Here is a 6,110-nt window from a genome sequence, read left to right as displayed (position 1 = left end):
ATCTTCTTGGTGGGGTCTCGCAGCTCCGCCGCTGTCATTCGGCGAAGCCGCGATGACGTCACTTCCGCGCATGCGCACGGGAGCCGACACGCGCGGCAGCTCCGTCGTTGAGAATGCCGCGCTCAGTGCGCCGTAGACAGCGGTGCCTGTTTTCGGGCAAATATCTCCTAGACCATATAGGTTTAGGAGCTATTTCTTGGACCTACAGGTAAGGGTTTACAACCACTTTAAGTGTTCCCTTCACTGGAACTAAGGAGCCAAGCCCAACCCCTGAAAATCAACCCCACACCATAATCCCCCCTCCACCAAATGATTTGGACTAGTGCACAAAGCAAGGTCCATAAAGACATGGATGAGCTAGTTTAGGGTGGAGGAACTTGACTGGCCTGCACAGAGTCCTCAACCTGATAGAATACCTTTGGGAAGAATTAGAGTGTAGACTGCGAGCCAGGCCTTCTCGTCCCACATCAGTGCCTGACTTCACAATTGCACTTCTGGAAGAATGATCAAACACTCCCATAGACACACTCCTAAACCTTGTGGGCAGCCTTCCCAGAAGAGCTGAAGCTGTTATAGATGGAAAGGGTGGGCCAAGTCCATATTGAACCCTACGGACTAAGACTGAGATGCCATTAAAGTTCATGTGTGTGTATATAGGCAGGTGTCCCAATACTTTTGGTAATAGTGTATTTTTTTTAGAAGGAGCTGGTGCAGTTCTCAGTCTCCCAGCATATAAGGTCAGAGGTGTATTGTAGAGAGTATATGGTGTTGAAGTTAATGTATGACCACCATTGGAAGACCAAAGAGTTTTCTGAAGTGGGCTGGAACATGGGGCTTTCCATTAGAATAGACATAGGTAGATGGGCTGAGATTGAGGATTTGGAAATTTTGAACGGTAGAATGGGGCTCAGAGAAGGGAGACGAAAATGGATCCATGGAAGGGATCGACCGCGACTAGGAGAAAAGTTGGGTATTTCGGGCAGTGCCCACCAGGGGTGATCTCAACCCGATAGAATACCTTTGGGAAGAATTAGAGTGGAGACTGCGAGCCAGGCCTTCTCATCCAACATCAGTGCCTGACCTCACAAATGTGTTTCTGGAAGAATGGTCAAACATACCCATAGACCAGGGGTGCCCAACCACGTGGCCCGCTATGTCTTGCTCTAAGATGGCGGGTCGGCAATCCCAGATCACGGATTCCCGACCTGCCATCTCCGAGCATTAGTGCGAAGAACAGAGCCTGTCCAATGGAAACAGTAACCTAGGTACTATGGAAGGAGCAAATACTGCATCATGAAAGTAGTTTAAGATTTAGTTACACTAACAAATTGAAGCCAAACTCCAGATTACATTTTATAATCAGTTCCAGCTTCTTTTTTTTTTCCTTTTGGGATAAAGGTTTTACATGAATAAATAAGTTGATCATTATAAGCACCCCTGCCAGTGTTAAATAGTTTGTCTTATCCCTGTAATATCTCTGAATAAATCTGCAGTAGAGATTGTGCTTTTGAAAAACAGACTTGCTGGCTGGATTACCAGGTGAAAATAGAATTAAGTCTAAAGAAGAAAACAAATGCAGCCATCACATTCTATGAATTGGTAAGCTGCCATATAATAAATGTTTACTTTTGGCTTTAAAGGAGAGGTACAGCCAAAGCTTATTTGGCTGTAGTTAGAAGGAATAGTATTGGGGGGATGGCTGTACTTCTCCTGTGGATCACAAGAGTGCAGTTTGTTCTGCACCCTGTGACCCGTTTTCAGCAGACAGCGGGCTGAAGCCCGCTGACATTACAGAGCCGATCCAGGCTCGTGCAAGATCGCGACAATGAAGTTGGGATCCACCCACGTGGCTGGACCGGCACCGCTGTGAGCCGCTAAGAGCCTGAGCCGGCTTCTTCCGCCCCCTCCACAGCTCAGTGCTCCAGTGAGCGAAGGGGGGAGGGGGGGGTCAGTGGGCAGAGCAGACAGCGGTGACTGATCACCAACTCTCTGCTCAGGGAGCTCTAAGAACTGAGAGCTGACGTTACAGAGCTGGTCCAGGCCTCGTGCAAGATCGCAACAATTAAGTTGGGATCCACCCACGTGGCTGGACCAGCACCGCTGTGAGCCGGTCGCTTCCACCCCCTCCACAGCTTAGTGCTCTGGGGGGGGGGGGGGGGGGGTCAGTGTGCAGAGCAGACAGCGGTGACTGATCACCAACTCTCTGCTCAGGGAGCTCTAAGAACTGAGAGCTGACGTTACAGAGCTGGTCCAGGCCTCGTGCAAAATCGCAACAATTAAGTTGGGATCCACCCACGTGGCTGGACCGGCACCGCTGTGAGCCGGCCGCTTACGCCCCCTCCACAGCTCAGTGCTCCAGTGAGCGAGGTGGGGGGGTCAGTGGGCAGAGCAGACAGCGGTGACTGATCACCAACTCTCTGCTCAGGGAGCTCTAAGAACTGAGAGCTGACGTTACAGAGCTGGTCCAGGCCTCGTGCAAAATCGCAACAATTAAGTTGGGATCCACCCACGTGGCTGGACCGGCACCGCTGTGAGCCGGCCGCTTACGCCCCCTCCACAGCTCAGTGCTCCAGTGAGCGAGGTGGGGGGGTCAGTGGGCAGAGCAGCCAACGGTGACTGATCACCATCTCTCTGCTCAGGGAGCTCTAAGAACTAAGTGACCTGCAGTGTTTGATCGCTCGGTTATCTGTGTTAGAGTAGGTAGGGGACAAATGCTGCATCCACCAAGTTAAGTATGATTCTGAGAAAAAAAAAAAGTTCATACTCCTCTTTTATTACTGCTTTAACCCATTTGGCTGATGTCCATTGGGAGACACAGAAAACACTGCAGCACAGTGTCCCAAATTGCTTTTTTGGAATGGAAATGTCTCCCAACACATTCAGTAGTTTAGGTTTAATGGGTTCTCCAATCTGGAAAAAAACATGAAGCCAAATGGCTGTTTATCCCCCCCCCCCCAACAGTATGGAAACTGACATCACCCATTCCAAATTTCCTCTGGATGTCACTTTACTTATGAATACCAGGATTGTCCTATAGGACTGGAAATCCATTGGTGTGTCTACAACAAGTCATTTCCAAGAGTCGTGTACTTCTGGTCTTGTGGATCACTCAAATTACAAATCACTTCTTCACTAGACAGTGGTTTGGTATCTGTTGAAAAACCGAAATATTAAATAATTTGGTTGCCTCCTACACTTTTGTAGTGGTACCCCTTATAGGGGCTGCTAAGTGATGTGGCCCACCTGTCGCCCTGCCCAGCCCGTCGTTCACTCCTCAGTCACTCTCAGGCAGAAAACAGTCCATGTGCTTGTTTTTTTGTTATTTTTATTAGGGAATTTAACGTGGATGGGGTAAGGGAATTATAAAATGCCCAGCAAATTGTATATCAATCAGTTTGGTGGATTGTAGACATGGCGCCATCCAAAAATTTGTTGTTTCATTACGTTCTGTTTCGTATTCAAAAAATAAATCTTAATTCGTGTCCGAAATTCAATTCGAATTCGTACGAAATACGAATTTTCGTTAGATTCGTAAACTTTTCGCAAAAGTTCTTTATGATTAGTTTATTATTATGAGGGGCTCCCACCATCCCTGTGTTGTGTTTAATTTCCTGGGTTTTTAACCTTTAGTTTAGTTAACTTTACGTAAAAATAACGAATGTTTGTTATGATGAATTTATCATTATGAGGGGTTCCCACCATCCCTGTGCTGTGCTGACTTCCTCTGATTGGTGAACAAAATGCCAGTCATGTTTCCGTTGTAACGGAATTTGGATCCAAAATTCGTTAACGAAATTTCGAATAAAATTCGTAAGCATAGAAATTCCCTAGGGTTCCCATCATCCCTGTGCTGAGTTCCTGGGTCTGAGCGTACACCCGCTGTGCCCATTATGAGGGGTTCCCACCATCCCTGTACTGAGTTCCTGGGTCTGAGCATACACCCGCTGTGCCCATTATGAGGGGTTCCCACCATCCCTGTACTGAGTTCCTGGGTCTGAGTGTACACACGCTGTGCCCATTATGAGGGGCTCCCACCATCCCTGTGCTGTGCTGACTTCCTGGGGTTTTAACTTTTAGGTTCGATAACTTTTTGTAACAAATACGAATGTTCGTTATGAATTTGGATCTGAAATTCGTAAACTAAATTTCGTATTTTGTACAGAATTCGTATGCATAAAAATTTGTATTTCAGATTCGTACGAATGTACGGTTTTTTGATTCGTAGGAAACTAATCGCACACGTCTAGTGGATTGTATATCAATCAATTATATGATTGTATATCAATCCATAGTGACAGTTATGTACACAACACTTCTCCAATCTACTCCTGCACAGCTCTTGATCTCCCAGGAGCAGCTAGCACATGTTTAGGCCTGACACTGGCTCAGCCAGGGCTAAGTAACTTGCTCTTTGCAGGCAGGGACCGCAGGCCCCCATGGTGTAGCAGAAAAAATAAAGTATTTTGTGCTAGCTCTCCTATAGGTGGACTACTGCTCCCAGTCAGTCCTCTTCAGGCCCTGCCACAGCCCTCCTGGCTGCAGCTGCCCAAGTTCATTGCACATGACATTACAATCTTCCCTACTGGCTCTGCACCCATCTCCAGCCTGCACATGTCACTCACCAGCACCTCCTAGTTGCAACCGGTGGTTCCCTCCTGAAGACTTGCTCGGCAGTACTAGCTCTTGCCGTCCTCTCTTGCTCCTCCTGTGCATCCTGTTCAAAGCTTCCACAATTTCTTGGAGGGCTCCCTCCTGCACCCGAGCAGTGTGTCCAACCGCCCGTAGATTTACGGGCAGCCCGTAAATTTAACCCCTTTTTCGGGCTGCAGGTAAAAGTCCGTTACAGGCACCGGTGCCCGTAAAAATGATGGCCATTCAACTGTGCATGCGCCGGCCAGGCTCGGGAAAGCTCGCACACGCTCAGCCGGGCGGCACAGTAACGTAATTGCGCTGCCCGGCGCCGTTTTTGAATAGATCGAGAGATCATACTTACCTAGGGGGTGCTGCATCTGTCCTCCGGCGCATCTACACTGAGAACCGAGCAATCGAACACCATCGGTCGCTCGGTTCTCACAGCTCCTTGAGCAGAGACCTGCTGACTGTCAGCCACAGCTCTCTGCTCTGTCACCCTCCTCTCTTACTGGAGTACTGGAGTTCTTTTAAGGCATGGCGTGTATGGTGTATACACGACCTGATTGGTGGAAGCGAAGGTTCCAGGTAGGGCTTTGGGCAAGAACCGGCAGAGGCAGAGAAACGGATACCTCAGTCGGTGGTCATCGGATGGCGAAGTTGGTTGGTTCGAGGTTTGAAGTCACAGAAGCCTGGTGGTTGTGGTCTTTGGAGGCGGTAAAAAAAATCAGTTCTAGTCTAATGGTTGGGGACCCATTTGTGGTGTCGATTGCATTCCCAGTTAACTGGAAACTGGGGACATAGAGGTCTCTGCGGATAGATTGGTTATTGTTTCTGAGCCTGTGTTTTGCAACTGGGGGCCTATTGTCCTGCAGATACAATTGACCAGTTTTGGGTGTAGTGCCTCCAAAGATTAGCTACCTTAATACATATATTTATGTTTTAATGGAATTAGTTTTGTTACTATTGTTACATGATGATAAAAGGTTGCTATGGCCAATTTGTATCCAAACACTGGTGTGGTCTGGGTATTGGCAGGTATAGGTACATGATTGGTTTGGGATGGCATAGCAGGCAATCTTATTAGGAATGGGGACATCTGTTCTACTTCAGTCATAACCCCTCTACTTCACTCCTCTTACTGTATACAGTATCTGATAGTATTGCCATTATCCACCATTAACCTTAGATAATTATGGACTCAAAAAACCTTTTTCTGCTCTAATCTGAATCTATCCAAACATCATTTTTTTTTCTTTGGCTTAGGAAAATGTTTTTCTTGTTCTTTTTTGCTGCACATAAAACAAATTTATTTCCAAGCCAAGACTTCCTACTTTGGCCTCAAAACATGGAAATTCTTAGTAGTGTAGCTATTATACTTTTGTTCATTTGCGTAAGTAAAAATTCCATCCCTGAGTGTTTAACATTTTAGTACATGTTTGATGAGTAACAGCTTTATACTATATTGTGTGAGCACAAAT

Source organism: Lithobates pipiens, unplaced genomic scaffold, assembly GCF_037356315.1.
Source record: "Lithobates pipiens isolate NorthernLeopardFrog02 unplaced genomic scaffold, aLitPip1_a1.2 Scaffold_28, whole genome shotgun sequence".
NCBI lineage: Eukaryota > Metazoa > Chordata > Amphibia > Anura > Ranidae > Lithobates > Lithobates pipiens.
This window is presented reverse-complemented; position numbering follows the sequence as displayed.